This window comes from Gigantopelta aegis, chromosome 10 (assembly GCF_016097555.1).
Source record: "Gigantopelta aegis isolate Gae_Host chromosome 10, Gae_host_genome, whole genome shotgun sequence".
Classification (NCBI taxonomy): domain Eukaryota; kingdom Metazoa; phylum Mollusca; class Gastropoda; order Neomphalida; family Peltospiridae; genus Gigantopelta; species Gigantopelta aegis.
Genome location: NC_054708.1, coordinates 54,219,015 through 54,244,007, shown reverse-complemented (window position 1 = coordinate 54,244,007; position 24,993 = coordinate 54,219,015). Strand labels below are relative to the sequence as shown.

General features: G+C 36.4%; 1 protein-coding gene across 1 annotated transcript in view; it reads right to left on the bottom strand.

Annotated features, from left to right (window-relative positions):
• Positions 1 to 24,993, bottom strand: part of LOC121383694 (sperm receptor for egg jelly-like) — a 183,480-nt gene that overhangs the window by 121,095 nt on the left and 37,392 nt on the right. The gene's annotated exons all lie outside the window — the stretch shown is intronic.

Below are 24,993 nucleotides of genomic sequence, written 5' to 3'. Positions count from 1 at the left end.
TATGACTTTCTGTAAGTCTGATGTCTGAATTGTATGAAAATATGAAATAACCATTTTAGTAGCCCAGCTAAGTATGAAAATGGCAGTCATTTTTAAAAATGACAAAATAATTATACCAGTTAATGTAGTTTCCACATCAATTATTTTTAACCATTTCATACACCAATTATCCTTGGAGATTAGCTGAAACAGATTTGACAAATATCTTTTTGGCAACCTTTACATACATGATTCTATGGACTAAAAAAACATACAGGTTTTATCAGATTGGTTGAGAGCTTGACTTTTACATCTACATCTGCTGTTCATGTCTGCTATTGTTAGTATGAATATGGAACAACTATATTGCCAATGTGGATCAAGAACTTTGGGTGTCCAGTTTCTAAATCATTTGTAGAAATAATTGGGGGCTGTGGAAATACTTGGTAGGTTTGATTAAAACATATTTTATTGCTTTTTAAAAGAACAAATGGATTAGGCACAAGTTATACAACTTACTAGGCCTTCTCCATAATAAATACATGTTACGACAGTAATATACTGGTAGGTACCATCGAAGACATTCACTATGATTCCAAGATGTATAACACTGCAATCACTGGTACAGTCCTTAATTATTATTTGAAGTTTTACTTCAAATTGAGTTTATAATGCACATGAACAGGGCCCCTCCAAACATGTACAACGAATCCCTATTTGAGAGCTACTTTCACAGTTATTTATATTATTTTTGCATGGTAACCACCTTAACCAATCAGATTCGAGAATGCCTATTCTGTGCACTCCCTACCGAAGCTACATATGCAGATATTTACATATACATGCAGTGCCACACAACCTCAGCCAATCAGGCACAAGTATCCCGTGTTCATATCCAGAGATTCGCAGATTGCAAGTAGTCGTCATATTCTGTGCTTCATGGTCGTGCATATTAGTAAGAGTGTTTTAAAAATGTCTAATTTCAAGTAAAAAGTTCAAACTGTTCCGTACATCTAAGTTAAAAGTAGTTTTAACACTCGATATAAAATGAATCGTGGACAACCTACGAGACGGGGTGGCTCGCAAAGAATAACTACAATGCCTTCACCGAGACCAACTGCTGCGAGATGATGAAGAGCAACCACCCCCGAAAGAGACGTGTCCAACAGTCAGACGGTTGCAGATGCCAAAAAGGGGAGAAAGAATAAATGAAAACTAAATCAAGATAACCCTGTAAACTGGACAACAATCAAACTAAGGAATTTTCTAGCGAAGAAGGGACTTAAAACCCCGCTGTCTATAACGTGGAGAGATCTAATTAAATTCACGCAGTGCAATTTGCCATCAAACGAACTCCACGAACGCGAACTTTCTGACATGGATAGGCCTAATGGGAATGATTTTTTTGAGGTGAGTGCTCAGACGGGCACTATTTCCTCAGCAGAAAAAATGCCAGTCTTGTTACCGTGCGCCATCCTGCCAGTGCGCAGTAACACACGTGTAGCTCCCGCCCCTGCGCAAACAGTGGTTTCCAATGACAACATCCGCCCAAACAATGTCAATGGGGAAATCGGCCTACGTACTGAGGCAAGAGGTGACAAATCTACAGGCCACTGTTGAGAATTTCATCAAGGGACAGCTGGAGGTTAATGCTTCAAGAAACCAGCAACCGACAGCAAGCTTTTTCCCACAACCGGAAAACAGACAGTTGCCAGGTATGCATTTATAACTGGGTAGAAGACAGGGGATCGCGTCCCATGAATTACCGAGAGTGGTTAATGTGGCCCCCAGTATTCGACGACAAATGAAGCTATTGACACTATCAGAATGATAGCCGACACAGATGGCAATGTCATAACGATCAAAGGGTCACCAAATTCCAAAATAAAGTGGTCACTATCGTCAACTGAATTTGTATTGGCATTTTCAAAGTATACAGACATATTACGTGAACAAGAACCCACAAAGAGACAGGAACTACACGCATATATGCAAGATGTGGTAGAAATAGCATCACAGTAATGTGGGTTATGAGTACCATGCAGACCTGTCAACCTTTAGTCAAGAGAAAGCAGGAGGTGTATGTTGAAAAAGCAGGAGATTTTGTCAAAAAACAGGAGATTTTTTAACTTCACACAATTTAACCCAAAATCGCAAGGTTGTTGTAAACATTATTACAATAAGTTATATGAACACTACATAATGTGATATATATACTCGTTAACCTTAGATCTTGGCTTTAAAATGTTTTTAATTAATTAATTACAATTTTTTTTTTAAATGTCTGTATATATTTCTTTTCAAAGTTTAAATATCATTATGATTTAATAACAATTTTTTTTTTAAATCTCTTTTATCCAAAAATTTTAAGAACATTAACCAGATTTTTTTATTTTTTATTAGTACATTTACGGCATTACACTTACAGGTTACGTTACATCATCATTTGTGGCTAGTGTACCCAAATTGAAGTACCGAAGACAAATTTATATAAATCTTATAAATTAATATTCAGTTTTTACTATAATAAGGAACAGTGGCATGGTACTTATTTAAAATCATTATAATGATGCAATAAACATTGTATTTCCATTAATCATAAGTAAAACCTCATTACGGACATTGTGTGAAATATACCGGAATTATACCCATTTCCATGGATAACTTTATATCAAACACAACATTTATTAACTGTACAAAAAAAAATCTATTGAAGTGTACCCTTGTTACCAACATTTTACTGCACAAACATACAAAATTAACTGACACAAGTATGTTTATATAGCTAATTGGTCTTTTCTTTGTCTTGCTGTGATATGTGATTTTAATATGCATTGTGTGTATTGCTGTCAACCCTGGGCCAGAGTCTGGCACTTCAGATCCATCATAGTTACTTCCCTTATGTTATTTTGGCAAAAGGGGATTGATCTTTTTTTTTATGCTTACAAAAATGTCATTTAACAGGAGAAATTGTCTCCTGCACAGGTTGTCAGGAGATTTGATCAAATACCAGAAGACTCCTGCCAAATCCAGGAGGGTTGACAGGTCTGGTACCACGTGGCTTTTGCTACCAGAGCAGGAACATTGTGGCAAGTCTACAACATCAGTATAGACTGGTCCATTTGTGATCCTGTGTTGTTCAACACATTGACAGCAGGAAGAAGACAACCTGGCTGCAGTCATTGTGCTAGCCCTCTACATCCCACAGACCAGTGTGGCAGGCGAGATGGTACTTCCAAATTTGCAAATGGAGCAGTAAAGAGAGACGCCAGAGGACGCCATATCATCATGCATCAAAATAAACAAATATGTAATAATTTCAATGAAAACAAAGGGTGCTCCCGCACCTCATGTGCTTTTGTACATGCATGCCTTTCATGTAAAGGAAATCACTCCAAAACATAGTGTTCGCAAAACAATGTTTGACAACTAGACTGGGATACTGTTAAAAGGTCGCCTATTAATGTGGACCAGATGAGTGCAGAATTGGTACACCATCCAGACAGGAATTTTGTGAACAACTTCATTACAGGGTTTAAGGGTGGTTTCTATACAGGGATAGACGATGAACCGAACACCACCTACCATTGTACAAACAATCAGTCGGCCCAACATGACCCAGACTCAGTGAGTGAACTTTTACAAATTGAGAAAGAGAAAGATTTTATTATTGGGCCATTTTCACATCCAGGGTCATTCTGTGTCAAATCACCCAATGGGTTAAACCCGACCATCTCAGATTTTTATGAAAGTTGTTGATTGGGATCCCACAGCACCAAATCCGAAATTTTAGGCCAATTGAACCAGTGGTGTGGGAGATACGGCCCCCACAAAGTTTCAGATTTTCGGCCAAAATGGGCGTGGCCGCCAACCTTTGAACTACTGGGCCAATCTGAGAATGTTGTGGTACACTGACTGTTTGACCTGTTATGACCTTGAAATTGACCTTGTGGATGACGTGACCTTGAGATGACCTTTCTTGAAATTTAATCTCCCACATGTTAACTAAAACATATAAAAGTTTCAGAGGTGTAATCTTTTTTGTTTAGCCACAATATAGATTTAAAAAATGATTACCTGCACGGATGATTGATACAATGCATTACAATGTACATTTTCTACATGTATAGACTTCTCCGAGACCAAAAACTCATCTTTGGAGTCAAAATCCACCTGACATGTCTGAAGGAATGCCTGAAGGATATGAAAAGATGCCAAATGGCATAAGAGATTCTACACAATCAGGCCCAAAGGGTTAACAGGAAGTGTGGCTTCAGGCATGTCAGGTACTCCTTGAAATCCCCTGGGGAAATTCCCATTGAGCACATTGCAATTAGAAGTTTAAGACAAAGAAGTTTCTTGATCTGCATTTCTTTGACAATCTGAAGCTTTCAAGTTGGACACTATGTCAGACGTTGATATGTTAGTATTATGTTTTCTTCATAAAACCTATCAAGTCATTTTATCATGTCATATGGCCTTGCCAATGGTTTTGAACAAGGTTTCAATCAACTACAGTACAACCCAGTCTGAAACCAGGCTTCATCCAGTGATGTACTACCTAATGTATTTGTACACCCAGTCTTCGGCACAGAGTGTGAACAAGCTCTACCTTGACATTGATTAACTGATTTATACTTGAAAAGTTTGACCCAAATACCCAAGGCTTGTGGGCCTTTGGCAGTGATACATGTACTCTGCTGCCATTTTAGTCTTCTGACCTGCTTAACTTTACTGAAAGGGTTTCAGCGCTATATTTAATATTTCGGAAAGCATTGACTTTGTCCTACAAGGTGATTTTGTGGAAAATTTCTTGTACATTGTTCAGGATGAGATTGAGAGTTTCCACTGGGAAAATAAACAGGCTACCTTACATCCTTTTGTGGCATACTGCAGATTGGCTGATGGAACTCTCGAACACCGTAACATTTGTGTAATGAGTGAAACTAGGGAGCACTCAACTGTAACTGTGAATGCTTTTTTGAGTTGTTATTCCATACCTTCAGACTGAGTTTCCTCATGTGAAAAAGATCCATTATTTCACTGACGGCTGTGCTGGACAGTATAAAAATAAGAACAATTTTGTTAACCTGTGCCATCATGAAGAGGACTTTGGGTTGGAAGGTGAATGGAACTTTTTTGCGACAAGCCACGGCAAAAGTGCCTGTGATGGAATTGGGGGGACGGTGAAGAGTTTGCTGATAAAGGCCAGTTTGCAGCGTCCCTATACAGACCTAATCCTGACCAGGGAGGCTATCATGGACTTCTGCATCAAGAGTATTCCAGGTATTCACTTTTTCAACATCACACCAGAACACATAGCAAAGCATGAGTTGGAACTACAAGGGAGGTTTCAAGTGGCTAAAACGGTCAAGGGAACACAGCAATTTCACCGGTTAGTTCCAGCGTCTAAGTCAAAGATGCATGCCTACAAGCTGAACCTGCAGAGTGACCCACCAGAACTAGTATCTGTCCAGGATTCTGAGGATGATATGACAGAGTTACCAGAGGAGCCTCCCATTGAAGCCAAGAAGCAAAACTATGTTTGTCTGTATGACAATGAGGCATGGGTTGGGCTAGTTGAGGACATTTCAGAAGAGTATGGAGACTTCTTCATTCGTTTCATGCACCCTCACGGACCTTCTAAGTTATTTCACTGGCCAAACGAAGAAGACACTTGTTGTAGTGAAGGGAACATCTTCTGTGTCATTGATACACCTTCTATTGCATCTTCTCGATGGATGTACTCTCTGAGTAAAAAGGATGATGCTAGAATTACAAGACTATGGGGGAAGTGAGTGACCGAATGATTCTGTGACTGCTGAATTGGTGAGAAGGCAATGAAGGAAGTAGTTTGATATCATATGATCATAGCATGTAGGCCTACAATGTATTACTCGGTGTTCAAGAGAGATGGCGATTCCTAGCATCAGGAATTGGTCATTCGGGTTTATTTCAGTATAGCTAATCAGACGTTAATGGCAGAAAAGGTGTTATTTTCATGGACATGCAATTTTTGAATGTGTATTGCTGCTAAACAAAGAATATTACACCTCTGAAACCTTTATTTGTTTTAGTTAACATGTGGGAGATTAAATTTCAAGAAAGGTAATTTCAAGGTCACATGATCCACAAGGTCAATTTCAAGGTCATAACAAAGGTCAAACGGTCAGTGTACCCCAACATTCTCCAATCTGAACAATAATGTCTGCAGCAGTCTACGGGTTAATACACAACACACAAAAGGTTGCAGGTTAGAAATCATCATACATTAACAAATGCGTCAGTTTGCCAATGTGTAATGGCTGTACAAACATGGTGGCAGATTGTCGGAACTGCTTGTGTGACTAGCAGCAATCACACACCTTGGAATACACTACCTGTCAGTGTTGACGATGTGAATATATAATTATGTAAGTTCAGTCCATGCCTTACTTCAACAAATAACAAGTCCAGGGCTCGCGCTGTCGGGAGCCAAATAACAAGTCCAGGGCTCGCGCTGTCAGGATTCAAATTAGCCATTGGCTAATTGAAACAAAAAATGGCTAATAAAATTTGCAAGTGGCTAAAATTTTGGCTAAGCCATTTTCTATCTTCTGATGTGAACAAACGGTTACATAATTTATTCGAAACCTCAAACATAATAATAATACCAAATATGCAACATAGCGTAATAGCGATCTCGCGACCAGTAACGAGAAACGGTGTCATCCAGAATACAGCGTAGGCCTAATGATGTTTGCTTATTTTAATAATCACGGTTATTAATTTTAACGGCATGCATTCAACATATATGAAATCAAAGTCTGGAAGATCTGTAACTTGTTATTTTCACTTTGTAAAGTCTTTGAACCTAAGTACTAAAAACAGACCGACAATGCGTGTCAATTTGAATACACATGCCAGTTCAGGGCCAAGAAACATGTAGGCTATCCCAAGGGCTGAGTTCAGCCAGACCGAGTGAAAACAAAACATTCACTAAACTGGTATGTGTGTTTCACGTTAAACCAAATGGACACGACGGACACCAATCAAATAGTTTGTGAACGTTAGGAAGAACGTTTGTTGGCTGAACTAAGGAGATCGAGGGAATATATGTCACGCTTCAGAGTCAGCTGACACCCATGTGTCAAGAGACATCATTGCAGACATTAAACAATACGATTACACAGGAGTAAATCTTGATGTAAATTTGTAGAAAAACAATAGTTGTTTGCATTAGTGAATACCTAACTGCAGTTTTGTTTATTTCTTTGTCTTTGCATGCAGATCACGATCGCAGGAAAAAGAAAGAAATGTTTTATTTAACGACACATTCAACACATTTTATTTACGGTTATATGGTGTCAGACATACTGTTAAGGACCACACAGATATTGAGAGAGGAAAGCTGCTGTCGCCACTTCATGGGCTACTCTTTTTGATTAGCAGCAAGGGATCTTTTATATGCACTATCCCACAGACAAGGTAGTACATACCATGACCTTTGATATACCAGTCATGGTGCACTAGCTGGATCGAGAAATAGCCCAATGGGCCCACCGACGGGGATCGATCCCACACCGACCGCACATCGAGCGAGCGCTATACCACTGGGCTACGTCCCGCCCCCGATCACGGGAAATGCAGTATTTATACAAATTGCAGTTAAACATATACAGAATAAAATTACTTTTCAATAATCATATTTGTTAGATAATGTTAGACATAAATTTGTAAGACTGAGGTGACATTTAATAAGTTAGCTGGATTTTAAAAAGACCGTAAATTTTAATTTTATTAAAAAAAAATGTGTGGGTTTTTTTTTTAAATAAATGGAATATACTGTGAAGTCAGCATTCTTAAGCCTAGATCACATTATACGACGCGACTCAATTGGACAGTTGCGTCGCGTCGTGGGCCACGATCGCTGACCAATGGGTCGTGTCTGAAATCCGTTCACACTATACAACGCGACTCAACTCAACTCAACTGAAAAAAATAAATCTTGTTAAAAAATCTAAGATGGGTCCAACAAGACACTGGATAGCTCGGACTGCCGTAGTTGACATGATGATGTTAAAATGACATCGCCTAAAGTGACATGGTACTTGTGAATGGTGTTTTGTTATACATTATTGATGCCTGTCCCCAGCGACGATTCATTCAAAAGCCATTCTTGTATATAAAACACTAAACGGACTTACTCCTCAGAGACCTGTTCAATCCAATATCATCAATTTATGAACTTCGCTCCATTGATGATGGAAATATGTTAGCTCCCCGACCAAAAATAGAGCACTACAAGAAAAGCTTTCAATTTTCTGGAGTTGGTATCTGGAAGAGTTTACCTAATGTTAAAAAATGTACTAGTTTAAATATATTTAAGAAAAAATGTTACAAACACTTCTTAGAAACATGATTGCTCTACAGACATAATTATGTCTTAATATCTTTTATGGTTGTATATATTGTACATACATGTATGGTTTTGTTTCGTTTGTATTTTTAATAATTAATATGATTATTGTTATTATTATTGTTATAATTAGTAAGAAGGCCTCGGGGAGAATAGTCTAGAACTAACTGAGTTACCTTCTATAAATAAAGATTTTATTATTATTATTATTATTATATTCACACACGTACCTGTATCTGTTTCAAATCGAAATAATGTACAATTTACATTGTGTGCGAGAGAGAGAGAGATAGAGAGAGAGAGAGAGAGAGAGAGAGAGAGAGAGAGAGAGAGAGAGAGAGAGAGAGAGAAATACAGATAGAGAGAGAAATACAGAGAGGGAGGGGGAGAGAGAGTCAATCACAAGCGCCTGGAGTCAGTGGCTGACCAGTGATGTATTTTATTCATGACACAATACTTTTAAAATGCTTTAAATTCACCACTCGAGATCTATCCAAGTAATAAGAACCTCCAACTATTCACTAGAAAGAAAAAGTATTTTTAAAATCTCCTTTTCTGACGACCTCCTCCCATAATCGTGTGACCTTTTGTAACACTAAGACCACTACTCAAAAATAATGTAACATTATATACATAACTTCTCCCAAAAGACATATTTTGACTAATATTATGAGATTTTGTATTTATGTTTGTTTGGTAATAATACCACTGGATAGAAAATCATCAACGTCAACAATTAGCTGCATTTTAATTTATAAATAAATATGATAAATTTATTTTTAAAACATGATATATAACTCTTGACAAACACCTCCTGCATTCCCATGTTTTATAACACCCCCCATTGAATCCCTTCCCCTCCCCACTAAAATGTTACTTAGCCTAATTAATGAATGAACCCTTGTACGAGGGTCCACTTAATCTAAGAGATGGGACTACGGAATAAGTAACGAGTTAGTATTTACCGGTAAGTATGACTGGGTGCCATATGCATACTTATCCACAAATAGATTTACCCCTCCACACACACACACACACACACAACACACAAAATTCCAAACAGAAGAGTAGCAAAAAAACCAAAAAAACAAAAAAACAAAAACCAAACCAAACAAAAAACAAATTAAAAAAACCCACCACACTGTAAATTGTCTAATAACATGACTTACAGTATTTAAAAAAATATATATAATTCATATAAATTTATTACATGATCTGACATTTAATAGCTGCCTCAGATGCTTTCTGTTTATTAGCAATGCTCTGGAATAAGAAGGTTTCACCCAGGGTACGAGGAGAGTATTTGAAGGGTGGAAGGTGGGGTATGTACATGGGATGGAAATCTGGGGGCTATAGGGAATTTGAGGCATGCTCCCTCAACAAACGTTTGACTTTCAGGCATTCTAGTACAGCATTCACAGCCAGAGAACAATAACAGGGGAAATGCGGGCGAGAGGGCATGGGTCTTCTTTTCAAATCTGGTGGTTTCGAAAAATTACAACATGAAATATATATTTATCAGAATTACTTTATGGTTTCCATGGACGTATAAAATAATTGTTTAATAACACTGATCGACACGGCGTAAATACCAGCCTCAATATGCCTAAAATGTCATATCTTTAGAAAATGTATAAAAAGCAGTACAGTCCACTCTACGACTTCTCTGGTGACCACAATTAAAGACGGAACAAATGTTGCGAACCATTCTGAATTGTGTTCTTCATTTTAGAAGAATGAATGAATGAAAGAGTGAATGAATGAATGAATGTTTAATAACACCCCAGCACGAAAAATACATCGGCTATTGGGTGTCAAACTAAGGTCATGTTAATCAATGGCAAAAATCATTGTTTACAGCACCCAGCCTCGTTTTCGTAGTTATGCAGGTGGCACTACAGACTGTGAAGGGGTCTATTTTTCTGTCCAGAATAATTCCGCCATTTTAACTTTTGTCACATGATGAAATGTAGACATTCCATTGGATACCAGTAGACATCAGTTGTATAGCGTCGTGTAAATCGTTCACACTACACAACGCTGAACATGCTTCGTTGTGTCAAATGCAGTCGGGCCGACTGAAAATCAGTCGCCGACGGCTGATTTTTCAAAACACACTACACAAAATGACTGAACTGTTGAGTTGAGTTGCGTTGCGTCATATAATGTGATATAGGCTTTAACCTAGGTATTTTACACGCAGAAATCACAAGCATTTAATATGACACTGAAATCAACAGCAACAACATGGCGCAAATTATAAAATCGTTGGGGTGGGGAATTGATGGCTTACTTAAAAAAAAGTTTAAAAAAATAAAAAAAGCAATTCAAACTAACATAAAGATTGCTATTTAAAGAAATAATGAGCTCTGTATTTAAAAAAAAGCTCTCAAAATTTTTATTTAGGGAAAAAAGGAAGAAAGAAAAACCAACACCCTTCATAAACATCAACCCACCCCCATATTTCTGTATGTTTGTTAATTTAACGTCATAGGTCTTAGAAGTGGGTGTATGGGGTATTGGCTTCCAACTGAAGATAATGCATCACCCACCCACCCACCCCCACCCCCGCTGAAAAATCGAAGTAATATATTAACTGCCCCAACCCCCATTGCTGTCTTTGATTTTAATCAGGTAATACGGTTTTGTTATTCAGATTTATTCCAGTTTGTACACAATTAGCTGAAAAAGATGTATTTTCATATTCGTATGTAAATACTCGATACAGTACTGCATAAAACAATTTTGGCTAAAGCATTTTCAATATGGCTAATACAAATTCCATTTGGCTAATATTTTGGCTACAGGTATTTTTGATCCAGGGTGAGCTCTGCAAGTCGCCTTATAAATTAAATGACCAACCATATCATACAGATATAACACGTAAATTATGATTAATGATGTACTGGAGCATGTATCTGTTTTATTTTAACTTAAGTAAAACAATCACTTTACATCGTGGCGGCGCCAGTCAATACATGTATATATCTTGTGACTGTTATGGCAACTGCAACTGTCTATTTTGGACAAAAAATAGTGGTCACTGTAATTTTGTGGCCGTTATATTAGGTTCAACCATTCATTTTGGTCCAAATATAGCGGCATTGGTCAGGTGGCCGTTATATACAGGTAAAATAAAGGAAATGCACTGAGCAGGATTTATGGTGGCCATTAGATCAGTCTCGACTGTAGTTATTAGCTATGGACTCGCAGAGCGCATGTTTGGCCGTGACCGCAGGCTAGCACCAGAAGACATTCGAGCTACTGTCCAGCCAGTACAAATGCATGATGATCACACACATAGCAAGGCATCCATATCCAACAAATTGCATAGGCTAGATTCCAAGATCATAAGGTGAAATAATTTTTGTCTGAGAAACTTGACAGAAAGCAAGTTGACATTGTGCCCCTCTTTTGAAAGAAATGTTTGCCAACTTGCCTTAGTGCCCTAATGTTTATTATTAAACTGAAGGCAACACTTGTCCAGGTGACATTTCATCTATAAATAACAGTTTAAATATCAACCAATTACACTTCGCCTTTTATAGCGTTATTCGGGAGCATACAAATCCTAAAAATATCGGGCAAAGACTATTTATGCAATAGGCAAACTTGTTGGTCTATTTCAACACTGAAAAACTGGGGGAAAAGTGCAGTAATAAACTCTGGATTGTATACTAGTATAAACAGATTTTATGGCTATACCATCACAGTCTTTTTTTTTGTTTGTCTTGAAACGGATTTAGAGGCCCAGTGGTAAAGCACTCGCTCGATGTGCGGTTGGTCTGGGATCAATCCCCGTCGGTGGGTCCATTGGGCTATTTCTCGCTCCAGCCAGTGCACCATGACTGGTTTCTCAAAGGCCGTGGTATGCAGGGTCCATATAAACTTATCACTTCAAAATTCACAAACTTTTCACAAACTTTCAAGACCATTTTTCTCAAAATTCAAAGACCCATTTTGGAATCTTACTTACTTTCAATTCAACATTCATCATGCAGTTAATCCATTATTTTTTAAATATAGCACTGTCTAATGATATTCAGCTGGCTATGTTCATTGTTAACACTGGCCTTTTAAAACCTATGATCACAGAAATACTTTTAATGTTTGAACATTTAAAAATGAATCACTTATATTGTTTGTATTGTTTTTTTCACATGAAGTACCCACCATTCATTTAAAGTTGGGTTGGTTTGTTTCTCAGTGTAGATCACATAAAAATACTGTGCTAGACATCATGAAGCAGTGAGACAGTCTCCACAGTCTAATTATCAACAGATTTAAAAAATAATAATAAATAATTTTAAAAAATAATAAATTTTAAATAATACTCTTTTTTTTTACCATGTGTTAAAAATAATGATGCCAAATACTTGAATGATATCAATTTTTACGATAGATTAATGAATTGTTTATTTATGGAATTAATTAATGTTATTTTAAAATCAGTTATAATTATGCCTACTAGTATCTTAAATTTAAAGGAGGTTAGCCTAAAATAAAAATCTCAAATTACATGTAATAATCCAATGTTTAAATCAGGATTTTGTTTTTATGATTTACTAAAGAAAATTATGTTACATTATTTTTTGGACCATCACTGTTTGTATATTGTACTGTTTTAATTTTTCCAATGGGTCTTCTAGCTACTATGACAGCCGAAGTGAAACATTATTTTGTTTATTGGACCGGTCCGTTCGGTGTTTACCATCGGTAAACTTCGGTGTTTTCCGGAACATTCCGTAAATGTTCCAAATCTGTTACTCGTAAACTTTCGTCGACGAAAAGTACAACTTCCAGTCATGAAATAATAAATACAAATCAAAATTTCTGATAGAAATACCACAGATTGTTGTTATTACACATTTAACTGAAAGCAAAACTTAATATTTTGTTGAATATATAAATTGAAACAACAATAATCAACATGCTTACATGTAGCTAATCCCGTACGACAAGGCATCCTCACCCTCCCCCACTTCCCCTGGGTTAGGTTAAGTTAGGGTAAATAGAAGCTGAGGGGTGGGTAGGTTCGGAAGTCGTTCCACCTCTTTATTTCGCGCCTTTGACAACACTGCCAGAGTCGATCCACACTGCTTGTGATATTTTTCAGATCACATACTTTAAGAATTTGATAACTTTGCAAATTAGATGTAAATTAGTCGAGGCACTAGGTTTATTGACATTTAAGCAAACGTACTTGGTTGACACTCCATGATTGCCGTATGCATTCATAGTCATCAAATAAAAACATTTCAATGGCAATTTGACACTGAAAGCTGTCCAGCATTCAGAAAACAAAAAACGTTAGGCACAACTTTATTTTAATGTAAGGACATCCAAAATGACGTCATTTGAGTTTGACGTCATTTCCATTAAGAAATACACCGCGCCATATATTCTTACGTCATTTGAATATCTAGTAATGGTGGACTGGAATTAAAGTTGTGTGTACAGTTTACAAAAACATCTCGTATTAAGCTTGAGCTTATATTAGTGAGTTCAGCGACCCCACTCTGCACCTGGATAATGGCGGCGAATGGTGGTGAAACTGGCCCATATCACATACTTTCCAAAGGCATGCATTTCAAATAAAAAATTGTTAACATGTTTCTTTTATAATAAATAATATCATTATCATATCTTATTTTTTTCATTTAAAATTAAACATGAAATGTCGCCGATTTCTGTGATAAAACTATACCCAAACATAGCACTGCATACATGTAGCTTCCAAAACTACGGTGGAACCAATTTTTTCATCGTCGTCCGGGGATACCCTAACTTCAGCGCGATATTTACAGTTGTTCCTGATGGGCTAGGATGCTGGAAATAGTCTACTTTTGAAGAGGCAATCCCACAGAATCGATATTTTTGCATACGAATGATTATTTCGCACTTAGTTTGCGAATGTTTTTGGCAGCAGGAGAACGCCAATGACTGCAATGTCGATAATACAGAATTGCTTCCATGGGCTTTACAGTTTTCCCTCTTCTGCGCATGCGCATTGGATCATTCAGCTGTTTGTTTTAGCGGATGCACCCCTGACGAAAATGTAACCAGCTGATGTGAGACAATGACAATGTCAATGTTTATTTTTCTAATAGTTTATTAGTGTCAACGACTATGATAATTTTGAAATTAGAAGATGCTCACTTATGTTCTCTTATTATATCATATTCACCCAGGGCTTCTAGAATTTTTATAAAATCCACTAGCCATGGGATCAGTGATTTAAAAAATGTACTAGCCACAATTAAAAATTAACTAGCCCTACTGTACTTTAAGTTAAAACAATTTTACTAATTAATATTAATAATCAGATATGTCACCTAAAGAGGGAGACAGTGTTTAAAAACACTAATATTGGGTGGTGGTGGTGGGGACAGGATATTCATATTTACAAAATAGACTTAACTGCAGCATTTGACAATTTGTTTTTTACTAGCTGTCGGGCATGGCAATAGTAGTTATTTACTAGCCCAACACTGAAATTCACTAGCCATGGGAGTGGGGCTACCATAATCTAGAAGCCCTGTTCACCCCAGGGGCGGGATGTAGCCCAGTGGTACAGCGCTCGCTCGATGCGTGGTCGGTGTGGGATCGATCCCCGTCAGTGGGCCCATTGGGCTATTTTTCGCTCCAGCCAGTGCACCACGACTGGTACATCAAAGGTTGTGGTATGTGTTATCCTGTCTATGGGATGGTGCATATAAAAGATCCCTTGCTGCCAATCGAAAAGAGTAGCCCATGAAGTGGCGACAGCGGGTTTCCTCTCTCAATATCTGTGTGGTCTTTAACCATATGTCCTACGCCATATAACCGTAGATAAAATGTGTTGAGTGTGTCATTAAATAAAACATTTCTTTCTTTCTTTTCTTTATTCACCCCAGGATTTGTAATCTGATTATTCAAGTGGCTTTGCACAATTTCTTTCTTAAATGAACTTTTGTAAAATAAAATATTTTTCTTTTGACAGGGTTGACCAAGCATCAACGATGGGGCTGCCTGATGACACTAGTCTTTGTCAGAAGAAATTACTGGAGATAAGTGGATGGATGGAAAACGAAATTGATAGTTTTCTCCAGGGTAAGAATTTTGTATATAATAGTGCAAAACAATTACAAGAACAATTTCATTTCTGCTTTTTTAGTTCAGTTAAGTGGTACAAAACAATGTTTTATTAATTTGAAAACAATTATTTGGATCATAACTGTTTTTAACATCAATCTGAGGGAGATACACATTATTAATTTGAAAACAATTATTTGGATCATAACTGTTTTTAACATCAATCTGAGGGAGATACACATTATTAATTTCAAAGAGGCCTAGTATTATTCTTCCCAAGAACATGCACACCTGTTAACAGGGGGGGAGGGGGGGGGGGGGGGGAGAGAGACAATTATTACTGCTCCTGAAAACAAATTGTTTGAAGCTAATTTCTTCTTCTTCAATATTTCAGATGCCACTTTACCAGAGAAGAGGACTCCAAACATCGCCTTTTTTGCAATCCTGATCACTAAAATAGAGGAATCTGAGACTCCATCTACAGCATGACACTAGTCGCCTTCTTCCTAAGTTGGGACTTCGCCTCCCTGACCACTTGTCTTCTTTCATCAGATGTGTGAGGCGGAATACAGATAAAGCTTTCAAGAAGCAGGTGTTCTCCCCGTTATCAGCAATTCCAGCGCCAGTTCTTCCAAAGCCATCCATTGTTGGCCCTCTTTGTCAGGATGCAGGGATTTCAGAGTACTGGTTGTTCAATAGTTCAGATGTTTACACTGGCCAAGTTACAATAACTTTAGGTATGGTCATGGAACTCAATCAGATAAAGAATGCAAAAGGTGTTACGGACAGAGCATGTGCTTCCTGGGTTCAGAGGATATGTCACTTGGACACTCTGCCTCATCCTAGTGGGATCCATAGGCAGTGAGGTAGAATAGTTAACCGTGCATCTAGTATGAGGGGAAAGAAGGATGAAAAAGCTGTCTATCTTGCTCTTCCATATCAGCCACCATCCAAGCCTGTTTCTCTACTAGCTTCCGTTTCCCAGCCACTAGTTTCTGTTCCTTGTCCTGCAGTGGAGGGAAAAAATTATGAGCTCGCAGCAGAACGTTGTAATAATAATAATAATAATAATAATAATAAAATTCTTTATTTTCAGAGGGTAAACACATTCAGTACAAGGTGACTGGTCTCCCATGAGGCCCTCTCTAATCTATACATGATATTATACATACATACATTCAAAGAAACAACATCAACATACATGTAATATGTATAGCATGAGGAACAATAGCACATATTATGAATATATAAATAATATTTAAATCAATTTGTTAAGAAACTTGAGTCAGTGATAACTCAATACATCATAATTATTTTAACAAACACAAAATCAACAACAAAGGTATATCTTAAAATTGATTATTATTTGAATAGTGCTTAAAATAACTGGATTTGAATGAGGCGAGGGATTGAGAATATTTTATCTTTGAAGGTAGTGTGTTCCACAGTTTAGCTCCCCTGCATGAAAAACTATGGCGATAAAATTCTGTTCTTGGTTTTAATTCATAAAGGTGATTATGTTGAGTTGACCTCAGATTTAAGGAGTGAATTTCTGAAGTTGTTTGAAACATTGTTTCTAGATATGATGGAGATAGTTTGTTGAGGACTTTGTAGACAAACTGGCAGTTTCTAAAGTCAATTCTCTCTTTGATTTTAAGCCATTTGAGAGAGCTAATTATTTCTGCAGTGGACATTTCTTTGCTTTTTTCAGTAATAAGTCTTGCAGCTTGATTTTGGATTTTTTGAAGTTTTCCTATAGAATGTTTTGAACAGGTTCCCCAAATTGTGGAGCAATAGTCTAAGTGAGGTAATATGTAAGAGCTGTAGAATATTAATCTGGTCTTTTGGTCAAGATATTTTCTGTTTTTTTCGAAAAATTTATAATAAATAAGAAGATTTTTTAATAATGGCATTTATGTGGTTAGCCCATGTCAGTGTTGGGTCAATGTGTACACCAAGAAGTTTTTCAGAAGTGGAACATTGCACTGGTATGTGATCTACATATACAGTCAATGCAGTTGAGGTTTCTGCAATCGAGGTCAGTTTTTTAGAAGAACCAATAAGCATGATTTTAGTTTTATTTAAGTTAAGAGACATCTTATTATGGTTGCACCAAAGACTCACCTCATTCAAATCTAAATGGACATGTTTTTCTAACAGAGATATGTCATCAGCTACAGATGTGGAGCTTACATCATCAGCAAACAGATCCATGACACAATGCTTTGCATAGAGTGGCAGATCATTGATATATAATGCAAACAAAGTGGGGCCAAGTACTGATCCCTGTGGGATGCCATATGAGAGATTAAGAGGATCAGATCGGGCTTTGCCAAGAACAACAGTTGTTTTCTACCCGAGAGATATGATTCAAACCATTTTAGAGATTTTGAATCAAAGTGATAGATGCTTAGTTTCTTCATGAGTATATCATGATCTATCATGTCAAATGCTTTTTTAAAATCAATGAATGTAGCTGAGACAAATTTACCATCATCTACTGACTTTTGCCAATTATTAACAATTCTAAGTAGAGCTGTTTCACAGGAATGTTTGGTTCTAAATCCAGATTGGTATTCATAAAGGAGTTTGTATTCTTCGAAGAATTCAGATAATGCTTTATGCACATGTTTTTCCATTATTTTAGACATTATTGGCAATATAGAAATTGGTCTAAAGTTTTCACACTTTTGTCTATCCCCAGTTTTAAATAATGGAGTTATTTTTGCATGTTTCCATTGCTCAGGAAATATCCCTGATGTTATGCTGTTGTTGATGATGGTTACAAGTGATGGGGTTATAACAGCTGAAGCCAATTTAACAAAGTGTGGTCCTATGTCATCCAATCCCATTGATTTTTTTACATCACAGTTCTGAAGTTGTTCAAATACAAATGCACTTGAGACTAGTGGAATGGTGAACTTGACAGTACTTGGTATTTTACTATCAACAAAATCTGATAATTGTTTAAAGGTGTTGTTATTGGAAGGTGTAATGGTTGATTTTTTGCCTGTTCAATTACATTGATAAAATAATGATTAAAGTGATTACATATGTTTTGTTTGTTTATTACTTGGTGGTTGCTGTCATCCTTAATGGAGGCTATGGAAGTGTTATCTTTGGGATTAAGATTTCGAAGAATTTTGTGAATGGCAGCTGGGTTTGATGTGTTTTCTTTAACAGCATTTCGCAGGTAGTTTGTTTTAGCTTTGTCAATCAATGATTTGACTGTATTACGCCAATATTTGAATTTCCGTTCTTTTTGTTGTTTTTTGCAAAGGTCTCTCATTTTCATAGCACCTATAATTTGATCTGTATGCCATGGTTTAAGTTTGGTATGCTTAACCCTATGTTCAGTGAGTGGTGCATGGTTATTCACTACTTCAGTTAAACAGGCACAGACAGTATTGAGAGCAGTACATTCAAAAAGTGACTCTGGTCAAAATGCTTCAGGCATCGATATTGAAGCGTGATGTGATGATTCTTTTTAATAGGTGCAGCCTTCGATTTATAAACAATGCAGACAGGGAAGTGGTCACTTATTCCAAGTTTGGGTACAAAGCAGCGATTAACCTTTGCTTTGCTTGTAACATAAACATGATCAATAAGTGTTGAAGAATTTTCCGTAACTCTTGTTGGCTCATTAATTATTTGCTCTAGATTATATGCTTTACAGGTATTAATAAATTCAGAATGTTTTGATGTTAGCAGGTCTATATTAAAATCACCCATTATAATCAGTTCTTTGTTAAGTGTGATAGCTTTTTCTATATTGGCATGAAATTGTTCAAACCATATAATCTTGGCAGTTGGTGGTCGATAAAGAAAAGCCACAAGAATAGATTTAGATTTATATGGAAGTATTTCCAACCATATTACTTCAAGTTCATCGCTTTCTAAATCCACTCTTCTGATGTAGGCAAGATGCATAGCTATATAAGCAATAACACCACCGCCATGTTTGTGAGTTCTCTCGCGTCTTTCTGGTTTATGAAACCCATTGATATTTAATATGCTGTCTGGCATTATGTTGTTTAGTTTGCTTTCTGTTAGACCTAGAATACTGACATCTTGAGCAAGTAGACTAACTTGATAAAATTTTGATCTTATACCTTGGATGTTAAGATGTGCTATTGTTAACCCTTTTGCAGATTCAAAACCAAAAAATATAGTGTCGTCATTGTATATCCAGGAAACATCAGGAACAACATTTATCTGAGTAAACTTGAATGGATCATGCAGAAGAGTATATTTATCTCCTAGCTTTTCAAATGCATCATTTTCAATATATGAAATAATATGTAAATAATGAAGACACATGTTAACATTCATAAAACCAACTGGTAATAAAAACATGAGAGGAGTATTTGTAACTCCTAAAGTGTCCTTGCTATTAATACAGTGTTTATCCAAGCTTTTCACTGGTATATCTACTGCAGGAGCAGTTTGTAGACATTTGTCTACTACATTGACATGGGAATCTATAGTGGACAAAAATATTTTACATTTGTTAACAGATTTCTCAGTACAACAATTTGCTTGATATTTATCAGGGGAATTATAATAGTTGCATTTCGTGGGTTGTGAATCATCAGTAGTAGCAGAAATGACTGGTTGGACAATATTAAAACTATTTTTTATTGTGATAGGGTTAGGCCTATTTTGTTTAGTAATATGTTTCGTACATGAACAGTTTTGCACATTACTGTCACAATGTCCACACAAGCTATCCAACACAGAATATCTATTTGCCAGTGTAAGAACTATCTTATGGGTGCTCTGTTGACCCATCCTGGTGGTGGTGGAGGTGGTAGCCACTGGGGAAACCATGGTTGGTTGGGTCGTGGGCCGTACAGTCCAGTATGAGAAGGGAAATGATATGGATGCACTGGTGAAAATGTCTGTCCTTGATACAGTGGCATGCGAGAAAGAAACATTGGTGCCGGTTGCGGTTGATTGATGGGTGGTGTCATTGGTACCATTTGTGGTCGACTGATGAGTGGTTTTACTAACTTTCTCCTCCCATATCTCCTGTTGAAAATTAGCATGTTTCTTATGTAGTGGTAATCCCAGCACATCATGTACACTTCTCAGAATTGTGTTTGAAAGAATTATAATTCCTTCTCTGTTTGGATGAATATGGTCAAAGAACAAGTTTCTCTTTATGTCTCCATGTTGAGTTACAAATTGTTCATGGCTGTCAATAATCTCAACATGCATGGTGTCAGCAAGATGTTTTAGTGATTCATTGATCTCTTCAATGTTGTTTGTTACCGACTCATTTGTAGGACGTGGCAGTATTGTTGACAAAAACACGTGACCATTTGGTTTGACTAAAGTTTGAGATCTTGTTAGTAGATTTTTGAACTGTTCAATGATACTGTCTTTGCTGAATGATGAAATATTATTGGTACCAACATGTAAAACAATGCTGTCATATTTGCCTAGTATATCAGTATCATTGGTTTCCAAATACTTGTATACACCAGCAATTTTGGCACCAGGTAGGGTTTTCACCCTGACATTAACATTTTGACTTGACATCATTCTTGCACTTAAATGTCTCACAGTGCTGCTGCCGATGATGAATACTTTTTTTTGGACTGATTCATGGTCGATGCTTTCATTTATTTCCTGGACATTGTTGGTATTTTGATTTTCAATGTTTATTTTAGTCACTGTGTTAATATCGGTGGAAATATGTTCAGATGCACTGGTACAGTTGTCAAATTTATTGGTTAGTTCATTTAAACATGACTTCATGTCATCCATTTTTACTTCTAGTTCATTTGTTTTGTTTGCACATGAAAAGCTGGTGAAATGTGTTTTGAGATTGTCAATTTTTGTTGAAATGCCTGATGAATTTTCTGTTGTACTAATAAATTTAACAAAGCATGTTTTAATGTCGTCAATTTTTGTTTCCAAATCAGTTGTCAGCTAATTTTTCTGTAGAATTGCTTTTACCATTTCATCTTTTTCTGCAGTAACTTTTAACTCTTTTTTTTTCAGAGCTTTCACCTTTGCATTTAGCAATAATGATTCTTCAGATTCTTTCTGCAGTTTTGATTTGGCCTCTTTGAGTTCATCTGCACTTTTTTTTTTTTTTTTCATTGCATGACTCAATGATTCACTCAATTCTCTGTTGTTGAAATTTAGTTTCTCAATTTCAGTTTTGTTATTTTGTTGCTCTTTTTGAGAGTTTATTGCACTGGCTTTGAACTCTTGTTTTAAACTAGAATTTTCTTCTTCAAGATGAAGAATAGTGTCACGGAGTATCTTAACTTGGTCTGAGTGTTTTTGTTTCAGAAAGTGTAATTTCTCCTTTGTTTTTATAAGTTCCTCTTCTGAGATCATGTAATTAGCCTGCTGAGACATAATTATTGTTTTAGGCATTGTTTGCTGAGTTTCCAGGTCTTGGTCATGTGGTACCTCTACATCACTGATGCTGGTCTTATTTACACAAGATCCATGGCAGTTCTGTTGCATAAGACAGGCTTCTGTTTCAGTTCCCACATCTGTTATTGCTTTTGTCTGCTCTTTTTGTGGAGTAGATGTTAACTGAATTTTATCAAAGTTTACAATCTTTAGCATTTTGGAAAAGTCCTCCATGAGCCATGAATGAAATCCATTTGAGTTGCCTTGGAGATGTAGTATGGATGTAGATTCATATGTTGTAAGGGTTAGATTGTAAACACTCCCATCATGATGATGAGTTAGTTTTAGCATTTTCCCATTTCCATTACTGACAAAATTGAATTTTCCATATTTTTCACAAATAATATCACAAACATTTTGTAGAATACCTGGGTTATGAAAGTGCACAGTAATACACCCACTGTTATGTTTTATTGTTACATCACCATTTGGCCAGAAATATTGTACACAGAATCATTTTGAAATTCACAAGCAGGCAGGTTATCAGTTATGATTCTGCTTGCAAAATCAATATTGGTAGATGTCTCATCAATGTCAGCCTGTGTAAAACCATTAAAGGAAGAGAATGTAGATGAAATTTGGTCAATGGAATTGTCATCACCTAAATAATTGTCATTACATATATCAGAATCTGGCTCTGTAAGTTTGCCACACAAGTCGGCCATGACAGTTTAAAGATGAGTTTTGTTGTGAAAACAACATATAACAATAAAATACTCACTGTAAGTTCTATTCTAGAACAACTCTTGACATATTAACACAGAATCAAATATCCAAATATAACAATTTCCACAGAACAAGTTTTGTAAAGCAGGAACCACAGATGACTAGTGAATCTCCACATTTTACTGGAGCTCAAGCCAGCATGACTGGCATGACTGGCAGCCATGGTGACATTGACAGTATAATTCCTGTCCCAAAATAAAAAATGGTGCGAAAAGGAACACAATGTGAAACACATTTTCCAACTTTGATGGAACTCGCAGGTTATGCCTTTAAAAGATCATCTGCTGTGAATGAAGTGGACTTAAGAAATATTGAAGTAAAACTTCATTTAGAAAAAACTCAGTTGGTTGAATTGCAGGAGCAGATCCAGGTTGCTACCTGTAAATTGGACAAAGCAAAACACCGGGTTGGCCACCACAATACAAATTTTTTTCACAAACGGGATAAACGGGCAGTGGCAACAAGGGTATCTCTGGAAAACTGTTTGAAAGTAATAGAAGACCTTAACACTAAGGTGACATCCCTTGAGAAAGCAAAAAGCAATGCTCTGAAGCAGAAATCGAAGTGGAAGATGAAGGCTACTAAATGATTCTGTGCAGGAATTAGAATGTGAAATTGACTGCCAGTCTGAAATTGTTTCTGATCAGTTGAAGGCAAAGGAGGCTGGTGATACTAGTGTTTTATGTGTGGTGAAGACTAAAGAAATTCGGGATGGCCATGTTGGTTACAGTGATGAAATCCGCTTGGTGTACATGGAGCTTCTATCTTTAGGGGTTTCAGTGGCAAAGTGTAGTCATGTTGTACAGACAGTTTTGAAGGGCCTTACTGACTTGGACATTGAAAAATTACCAGCCAAGTCAACGACATCTGGTTTTCAGTCGGAATGCGAGACTGTTGCACAAATGCACGTGGCAGATGTTATGCTTCAGAATCAGGACCTGACACTTTATCTTGATGGCACAAAAAAGAAATTCAAAGAATACGGGTCATTTCAAGTTTTGAGGTCTCTTGCTGGTTCTGATGTAGATGCCCCTTACGGAAATAACTTATACAAACTTATAAGTGGAATATACTTTACTTATACGCCACTTATAAGTGGCCTATAAGTTACCCATATATTGGTATAAGTGAAGTATCAGTGTGTATAAGTATAAGTGAAAAGAATGGTTAACTGATACATCACTGATACTCCACATATAGTTCACCTATAAGTGGTTTATCAGTGGTATAAGTGAACTGGAATTAAGACATTTTTTGTTTGTTTCTATAAGTGAAATATAAGTAAACTATTAGTTTGGAGATAGTCCTTTTGCAAAGGAAATGATGTGTTCCAAATGAACGGGGAAAAAACTAAGTCCAAAACATTTTCATGGTTATTTTTAAAAAATTCATAACTTCTCACAGGATTTATCAAATTCATTGGGAACAGTGGCTAAACAACCAAACATACATGTAACAGAATTTGATAGTATTTCCAATAATAATTTTTAAAATTATTAATATTAATATTAATACACATGATGCTATATGATTATAATTATCCCATGCTACCTTCTCACTTAAATAGACCCTCCAGACTCACCACTTGTCACAATAAATATCTGTAAAATTATAGCTGTAGGGCAGAGGGGTGTAGATGGGGGTGGGGGGTGAGCTCCATTTCAATGTTTATTACAGTATGGATTTATTTTATCTATTAATAGTAATTTGTATTTACATATAAAAAAAAAGTTAATTAACTTTAAAAAAGAAAAGAAAAACAAAGACAACAACAATGACATCAGGAATTCAGATAGAACAAGGGATTATTATGAGAGGTGCAAAATCCTGAGATTAATAGCCTTGCCATGGTGCAACTTCAAAAGGACTTAATTCAGATACCACTGTGTGGGTCTCCAGTCAGTAGGAGGAAACTACAGAAAAAAAACTAAATGGCGGCACCTGGACATTTTCTTTGTGCACATGTGTTTTGTTAAGACTATACCTCATGTCCGTGGAACAAGTCTATCATACAGGAAAACTAATTTGGTAAGTATATGACTACATGTAGCACCTATTTTTTAATTTTAACACTTTCTGTTTTTCATTTAAAAACCATGCATTACAATCATTGTTGGATTTTCAAATAGACAAAATGGCGGCATTCCTTTGTCTGATAAATTCTTTTCATTTATGTTAATGCATGTGCATAGACATTTCATTTAGTGAATACAACTATAGTTCAAACTATAGTGCTGATTATAGTTATTTTGTCACATAAAGGTTTGGTGTTGTTGTTTACATTTAAATATTATAAGTATTTAGTAGTAATTAATTAAAATATACTTGTGGTTTCCCTCTGTTACCAACAAACATGATTTTTCTTTCTTTTTTTTATGTCA